The following is a 10,005-nucleotide window of genomic DNA, read 5'->3' on the forward strand; positions in this document are numbered from 1 at the left end:
GTAAAAAATCCGCATGTAAACGGAAGTAGGTATCTGCACACTTATTTTGTATTGTACATAACGCGAGTTTTTTATTATTTGAGTACGAGGTAATGTTATGAAATTGTGTTCACTTGCTATTTGAAGGTTAGATTTGAATACAATGTATAGAACAAACTTATAACGTCTTATGTATTACAAAACAATAACTGCAAATTCTATCTGGTAATTAAACATATTTTGCGCGTCAAATGTCTGCCACAGTATCTGGTAGACATTTATTTTCCGAAAATAATTGGAATTACAGTAGAATTTTTAGTATAATTATATTTAGGAGCATTATAAGACGTAACTGGATAACGTAATGTAACACAGACATTAGCACTTAAAAATGGCATCGTGTGCTCTGACATTATCGCTTCCGCGTAATGTTAGCAAACAGTACCGCACATGGCCCCGCGATAGCTGCACTCATGTAAACAGACATTGTGTTCAAACATTCACTGGATACATTCTGTCTTCACTTCTGTCAGTCTTCTTTTTGTGATCATTATTTTAACGTCTACATTTAACACACAAAATCATACAAACAAACAAGTTTTCATTATGTAAAATAATTTTAATTTGACAAAGTCTTGTATGTCTTCTCCAAATACATTTCGTTATATTATAGTGGTAAAAATCCTTTACCTTTAACATTTATTTCAAAAACCCATTAAGTTAGGATCTCTCAGCAATCTATTCTACGAGAACTAATACGCTAAAGATTGAAGAACGACAGCAAAAAGATTAGATCTAAAATTAATGTCAGGTGACCTATAGCTTAAGACTTTAGAATTGCTTTACCTAGTAAGTAATCCTAATAGAATAAAGTAATTAGTAATAGTTACTGAAATGGTTCGAAATAGGTTATTTCTGTCTTAATAACTAAAAAAAAACAATCTATCGCAATTTGCATTGCAATATAACATTCAGAAATCGGCAACAATTTAGTTCTTTCCAGCATTTAATAAAAAAATTGTAAATTAATTATTCTTTTTAAAATAATCTTGTGCCTGACACCAGTAAGATCAGCGCAACTCCTGGACATTACTGCCTATTTCCACTGTCATATTTGTATAGTAACACTTCCTTAGGTAAATATGTCGCGCGACTCCATTCGAAATACGGCCAGTCTTAGTGGAAATGAGAACTAAGCATGTATCGGAAATGCCAGTAGATGGATAAATACGGACTGATTCAAAGAACGCGCCGCAGTGTCAGGGCTTTACCGTTAACCTCACTGTTACCTCATAAACCGGAAACCGCACCATAGAGTCACAGTTTTTATTTACTTAGATAAGTAGTTTGGCTTTGACTTACTTTATTACGAGTATAACTGTCTGTATGTAGTAGTAAAATTTCTTGCTTGATGACGATAAGAATACTTCCTTGCAAATTTTCGTGTATAAAAAATAAACTTTGGAAACAAAGAACAGAGGTTCTTTAGTTCTAGAACCTCTGTTCTTTGTTTCTAAAGTTTAATTTTTAAGTTCAAGCTTATGTCTAGAGCCAAGATGGCTGTCCCTCTTTTAGGTCAGGTTACAATTAATAAGTCAAAGGACAAGGTATTTTTGACCGACTTGCTAAAAGAAGAAGGTACTCAATTCGTCTGTATGTTTTTTTTATTATTTTTTAATTACATCTACTATGTTTTTCCTAATGAAATCGTTTTCATTACATTTACACAATCCTTTGCAAATTGCATTGCATTAGATAATTCGTAACGCCATCTATCGTATATGTAATGTAACTTCGTCTTACTTTTACAAGCGCACTAGCTTACCCAGAGTTGCATTGCTTCGTATCTAGATGGCGTAAATATACATTTTTTTTTCTTTTTAGTACGGTAAATCTTTTGAAACCGCGTATTTAAAAATGTTATCTACCAACTTAAATTAATTTTTTCTCATTTATATTTAACATTTTGTAATATTGGTTTGCTTGTAAAAAATGACAAAGACAAACGTAACGTCGTTATCGTAATTAATATTAAATTCTGAAGAAAAATTGCCCAAATGGTGTGTTCAATTTTCTTCCATTAAGTTTTGGAGTAGGTATTTAAAAGTATAGATTAAATAATACACTACTTAAAAATATAGATCGATTTAATAATATTATCTGTAGACATAAGCTGCTTTTACAATTAGCACTGCTTACTTATTCTACAAAATAAGACCTGTTGAATGCCTTTTAAATGTCAATCCAGTTAAACACAATTAAGTGAATCTGTACTTTATGTACATTGTATAGAATCCATTTTTCAATAAAGTGCTATGTTATTTGCTACCCACGGGTATATCACAGAGGAAGTCACATCCTGTGCAACCACGCGTGGCTTGAAAACAAGTGGCTGTAAGACAAGGTTAATTAATGCTGTTTTTTTAAACTCTGGGGGCAAACTGTGCGCTATATGTGTTCAGTGATCAACATTTCAAACAGCACTGAAATAAATGCAGATACAAGTTAAATGCAAAATATAGTTTGTGAATAAAAAAACTACAAATATCATATACCACGTTTATTTAAATACTTCAAATAAAATAAAACAATATCGAAAATGTACTACACAAAATACAATGCAACAAACTATACTATTGTCATTATAACTTACTATACTACTATAAATAAATCGATTCTACTATTTAGTTACTTAGTATCGAATATTTTTATTTTTCTCTCTAACATCCGTAGCAAAAAATGTATTCATTGGAGCGAATTGAATGGCAGTGATATCGCGAGTACTCGTTGATGTCTTTTTCTCTTGAAATATAATGACGCACGACTTTTGATTCTTTGTAATTAAGTTGCAATAATATGAGAATCGGTATTATAAAGTTAATTAAGAGCTCGATTAGATAAAATAAAGGTTTCTACCATGTGAATAGTACTGGTAATATTCATTTTAAAAAGATTGTTCATACCGTGAGTTTCCACGACCGAGGAAATTATAAAGAACTTATCTCTGGATTCTTTTTTTAATATTTAAGCTTAGTATCAGTACCAATACCAATGTATACTGAATATAAACCACAAATATAGTGAGTGGTAATTATTTTTTTATTTACTTCTGTAATCGTTGCTGCAAAAAAGTTGATGACTTTTTTGCTAATTATAATTTATTATTTTTATAATGCTATGAGGATACTTCTCATAGTTTTTGTAGAGGAAATAAATGTGTTTAACCTTCGGTATTTGTACATTTAAGAAGATTTTCTGCTATTAAAATAAATATCAAAACATTGCACGATAGGCAATAAAACAGTAATAATTACCTTTAACAATAAAAAATACCGTTAAACCAAATGGCAAACTTTCATTTAATATTCAATGTTTCGGAACTAGTATTGTTTATATAAAAACTGTAATAAGCATTATATAATGAAACGTAAACCTCGTGGTATAATTCGGAAAACCATTTTTTCATCAGATAACACTTCAAGTAGAACCGAGCAGTTGTCAAGCAGGTACTTGGCTAAATGTTGTACAGTTAAATGTGTGCGTAGGCGACCCTCCTACACTGACAAAGCCTACCATTCGTAACCGAAGCTTAGTGTTCTATATACGAAAGTTAACGTGGTGTTTGGTCTAGTTCGTCTTAGCAGGTTCATTGTTCGGTCAATGTTCAAAATCACAAGTCGTAAACGCCAGGCGCTTGATGAACGCGTTTTTCTACCATTGACCTTAGCTTGAGGTAAAGCGTTTTTGTTCAGGCTTCACGAGGCGTTTACGACTTTTTGTCACTGCATGGCGATTTGTTGTTGGCGGTAAGACGCGAGGTGAGTCACGGTGTAGTTTAAAGCAGTCAGCATAAAATATATCGATATAATTATTATTTTAATGACTTAGTCTTAGCTATGTGTCATTATTGACACAGTTTAATATAAAGGTATCTAATGATTTCTTGATTTTCGTTAGTATGCTGTGTTCCACGACATGAGATAAATTTTAATTAATTTCTCATTAGAGTTACCACGTAATTCAATATTCGTTTATAGTCGATTAGTATGTTTTATGATTTAAATAAAAACACATTACAATATCGTTTCGACCAGTAACAACAATTTGATTATACGTGCATGTTTTCTAGGCCGCATGTCACGTTTTATAATCGTCGACAATGCAACTAATGCACATATTTTAAATGCTCAATAGATTAGAAAAGCTAATGCTGACACAAGCGTTATAAATGCTTCCAACGTTGATGATGTAAACGTTATTGATTTTATTATTTATCGATATTTATCATTTACCTACGAATTTCCTCAAAACTTATTTTTTCTTGTCAAAAAAAAAGAAACAAGCAACATTTTACAATGATGGCTTTAACTAAGGAGAGTTCTAGGCTTTTTCTGTTTTTAATAACATTGAATTACATGTCGCTGAATTTGATATAAATAAAAATAATATCGTAGTTATCGATATCACACGACATCACTAGCGACGCGGCGAGCGCAGCGGCCGGCGTTCCCTGCGCACATCCGCTTGTGCGCTCAAGCCCGCGCCCGCGCCCGCTCCACAGCCCTACCGCGCTATTACCAGAACTTTAAACTGTTTTAACTTTTTTTTATTACTTTTTTTAAATATTGTTTGGTCACAAATAGTTTTCTTAGTACTGTTGTGAAACTTGTGTGTTGTGTTAGTGAACGTGCCAGTTCTGTGACCGTTATACCAATTATTATTAGACAACATCCGCCGGTGTGTTAAAGTTTTGTTAAGTTAGAAGAACTTTTAGCCACTCTTGCCGCTCGATGAAGCCTTTAAAGGATAAGTCTTACAATATTGTATTAGTGAAAAAGTAAGTAAATATCATATATCAAGTAATCTGATATACTGTCGTAATGTACTAACTTGCGTAGTGTAACATAATTCGTTCAGTTTCGAAACTAGGAAACCCTTCACGTGCATAATCGAATAAAAAAACTTTTCTATACTTTTTTGTATTGTTTTTATATATCATCATTAGTTATTATCGATTCGTCTCAAGCATGGTAGTTTCGTTGATAAAAGTAATCGTTTTTTGAATTATAGACGGATTGAAACTTCTGTGGCCTTTCGGGCATTCGGAATCAATTCGGTATGGGTTTTAAGATGACGTAAGACTGGGCCTGAGCGGTCGGCTGCGGAGACGGGTTCTAGCACGTACGCTGCCGAGGACCTTTAACAATGTAGCGGACTGCTTTGTTCTCGTGGTTTACGTTACAATGTTTCATTTAAAACAAATGTGGAAAGGATCTCAGACTAGAACAGAAGTGTGCTTGCCTATAAACTGCCTTTGTAAATACACGTATAAAACAAATCATTTGTCTCTATTTTATTTAATAGGAATGAAAGAGATGACAGTATATTTTTGATCAGTAGATTACAGATTACAGCAGATGTTTTCGTAGTGAAAACAGGCTTGTTAATAAACGTTGTTTAAAACAGATTGTTACTAAGACATTTAACACGTACAGGTAAGGTATTTTTTTAATTATTAGCAAAAATAAAATGTAAATAAAGTATGGATAACGTTAATATCAAGTAATACCGTAATTCTTATAAAAACCAACGACCTGGATACTCAACCCGAAAAAAGCGGTTTTGGTTCTCGTCAAAAATTATATGCGAAGTTTTCCGTTATCGATAACGATTTACATTGTACGATATCATAATTACAAGACGCAAGCTTATTTCTTGCAACAAAAATAAAAGACCACGCTTACACACCGAAGGGGTAAGCAGATATGATTATCAGTCTATATTACCACATAGACTGATAATCTATTTCACAGTTTATTTACTTCATTTGCAAAATATTAGCGTTTTACTAGCTGTTGTTCGCGACATCGACAGCGTGAAATTAAAAGAAAACACAGCCTATGTTACTCACAGATAAATTACCTCTCTAACAGTAAAAGAATTTTAAAAGTCGGCACAGTATTTATTGAGTTATTTCAATACATATAAAAATACAAATCTTTCCTCTATAACAGTAATATAGAAAAAGGCTATGTATTTTTATTATAATACATCCGTAACAGTAGTTTTGTACTAAATCTCGTTGTCAGTACTTTCGTAGCCATATTTGAAAGGTTTACTCACGCAACCACAATGAAAACCTGTTTACCTAGAGTACCATTTCCTTTACAATACTGGAAAGGATATATAAATACACATAATATTTATAACTTCCTTATAAAACTGTAATGAAATAACACTATTTACGTAAAAATGTGTTCATAGATTAACTAATGTTCAACCGCAGATAAAGCACGTATTATGATTAAAAAATGATCGAAGATCTATAACACAACTATTTAGTTAACACATTATAAATTTGTTGAAGTATGTAATAACTGGTAATAATAGACTAACAATCGATTAAAAACAAAATACAATTAAAAAACGAAAATGAAATACTAAAAATATTTAATATATTTATAAACCCATCTAAGAAAACTTAAATCACTGCTTAAACAACTTAACTATAGTCTAGATCTAGGACTCCAGTATAGTTTGTAATTAATCAACCCACGTCGCTCTTTATTAGCTTCGTATCTAAGTAAACATAAGCAAAAATATGGACTGCTTGACCTCGACAGCCTCCTTGCATCCCACGTCCAAGCGACTTGGCAAGCCTTGGGTATGCGCCAACGTTGGCCAAACTTACTTTCATTGGCCGATTATGTTTGTATTAGAATAAGGACGTCCGATCATTTCGATACATGCTTAAATATCTTTGCCCGTATTCGTTATTCGAGGCCACGCTAACGTAATAGCTTATGATTGCGTAATTGTAACATACATCTATATGAAAACAATGGGGCGTTGTGTTAATTATTTATTTACGTAGACTTAAAGCCAAAACTATATAAAAGGAATTTTGTGTGTCAACCCATTGTCTAACATGTCTCACCTTGGCGACAGAAAAATAAAGCTAAAGGTATGTCTAAATGCGCAGGGCTAGTTAACATTTTTTTTTAATCCTAGTTCAAATAGCGTAGATTAAAAGTATCACGCACAAAATTGAATGAAGAATACATAGATGTGTGTTATTGTGTTTCAATTTTAAGTCACGTAAACCGCTTCACATTATAAATCTATCGACGTCTTCAATTGATACATGTTATACGTCTAAGTAAGCATGTTACTGGACAAACTGAATCTATATTCATGACACATGGTTAAGCATGTTTACGTCTTTAAAAAAGGCATCCGCCCTTAAAAAGTTACGGCAAACAAATTATTATAATTAGTAAATAACGCTGTATAAGTTCGAAGAATTTTTTTAATGACCTACGATCGAATCCTAGAAGGTAAAATGTACCGATTCGTCATTATGTCTCGAAAAGATTTAACAAAAATATAGTTTTTATTGAAACCAAGATTTTTTAAATTATTTTTATCTTAATCAGTGACTCAAAACCTACACTGAAATATATATTTCATAATTAAATAAAAAATCATGCATTTAAGGGTTAAGTTCTATTTAATTATAACAATACCTAAGAATTGATTCATTGAAATTTGTTATAGATTTCTGTTTTAATTCTCTCAATTTTATATAAAAAGAAAATTTAGAAAATGTAAGTATTACTTATTGAATTCACCAAAATTATAATTGTGACAGTTCAAAGAAATAATTCTATCGCTATTGTAAAAACTTTGTTGATAAACTGAATTAGAAGTAAAGATATCAGACACGACTAAAGAACGTGATAAATAATAAAACAGAACGAAATAAAAAACATAAACGCAGATAGACAAATAACTATGAAACTGTTATTTATACCGTAAAAAGTTATCAACGAACATTCTTAGCAACATTAGCTCTTTACAAAAACTACAACATTGTGTCAATTGTATGTAATTGTATGTAAAACTTACTTTGCTTTAAACGTAAGCAATTGGACAAACATATGTTTAGTTTTTAATTATTACTGAAGCCACTACACCTGCCAGTAACATATGTTTTAAACTTATTTGCTCTCTAAAAAGGCAACCCTCTTATGTTACTTAAATTATAAGGTTTCATATTAAAGAACAGTTGTTATTCAAATCGAATTACTTAAAACTGAAAAACATTGGCGTGTACATCTACTGGAATTATATTTATGTAAAGTAAACAAAAGGATTATAAAACTTAACACGAATTAAGAAAGTGTAGAAATAAGGGTTGGAAGTTATTATCTTACTTCTTACTAATGTTATAAATGCGAAAGTTTACATTGGATTGATAGATGTTTGTTAGAGTTTGTAGCCTATACTGCTGAACGGATCTCGAGGCATGGATGTAGGGCATAGTCTGGAAGTTCTTTCTAAGGCTACTTATTTTGTTTTTTTTTAATTCCGCGCTGACGGAGTCGCGGGAGAAAGCTAATAACAAGTAAATTCTCACTACGACTAAGATTGCTATAAAATAATTGCCATAAAGACATGGCGTATAATCGTTAAAATATTTATTGTTTCGTTTTCTATTTATTTTATTGCTAGTTAAATATGTCTTAATAGAATCGTATTATATCTGAGAAATCTTTGTCGTAGGAAGCTGTAGAGAAAACAGTTTCTTACGTTTATCCGCATCGAAGCATCTCCGTAATTGCATTAATTCTTTGAAAGTTGTTGAAACAAATTGCTCATTGTTGCGAAACGGTGATTACTATTTAAAATTAATGAATGCGAATAATATTTCTAATAATATTATTTTTTAAGTAGACTCAAATGAAATGTATTAGTGGCCAGACATTTTAACGTAAAAGATACTTCAAAAGAGGTTACGAGTTTGTTTACATGTTGTTTTTATGTTCATCATTTTATTTTTTCATAAATAACTCTTGTAGATCAATTAAACATTCTTATTTCTTATTCAGTTTCTATAACGATGTTATAAATGAGTTTTGTACGTTTTATCGATAGCATTCGTGTGGTGAATTGATTTCAAGTCACGCCGCGCGGCCACCCATCCGTGGTGCTTTCTACTCATCAGATACCTCCATACTAACACTACCATTTTAGCCATGGCATTCCTCGACTCTCGTGCGCGGAACAACTCGACCAATTACAACCATTATTAAAACATTAAATGACTCACGAATAAGATGTTAATTGTAACACTTTAATATTTTTTTTATTGATTTATAGTGTTTTATGAGATATTCAATGATTTATTTGTTAAACGCTATTTTTTATTAATTAAATTCGTTTTATGTATCCTTTGACTATACGATAAACTTTTATATCTACCTATTAATTGTTCTTTGCAAATTTTACTGTTTTTTTTGTAAAGCAATGATCGTTGTAAAACATGAGGTGTTTCATCAATTCGTATATATCTCGTCCGTACAATCTTGTTGAACAAAGAACAGGCATCTCGATACACAGAACTTGTCGTACATTATGCAACTGACAACTGTTGTGGAATAACGAATTAGTCTTTAGACAATCACACGATGAGGTTGTAAACATATGTTATTATGTTTACTGAGTCTATAGTCAAAATATGCAAATAACTACCAGCATTACTTTAGTGGACGCAATCGAAATTATTTGTAGTTTGTAATTATTGGTTACATTATTATTTTTACTTAGGCATGTAATATAGATTTGTTGTATTGTGGACTACTACCAGATTTTGTTGACTTCAGTCAGTACTACTGAATTCCCATTGTTGGCAATGTTATACATACACAGATTATATCGTAAACACCTCCTTGAAAAATCATGTTGAACATATACTTCACTTAGCAAAATTGCTCAGTTCGAAATAGTAGGCGCTCGATGTTGGCTTACATGTAATGTTTAAAAATTGACCATTGTTTAAAAATTTCTTATGAAGTTTAATGAATATATTTAAAATTTATTCAAAGTGAGGTTTTATTAACCTTACCAAGAATGTTGAATTACCTATTGAAGTTATGTCATTACACAAAATAGTATTTAATAAATATTATATTTACAGATTGGGGCGTCCAGAGTGAGGCAGGCGACGCGAGTGAGCCCGAGGCC

Source organism: Papilio polytes, unplaced genomic scaffold, assembly GCF_000836215.1.
Source record: "Papilio polytes unplaced genomic scaffold, Ppol_1.0 DF823731.1, whole genome shotgun sequence".
NCBI classification, from domain to species: domain Eukaryota; kingdom Metazoa; phylum Arthropoda; class Insecta; order Lepidoptera; family Papilionidae; genus Papilio; species Papilio polytes.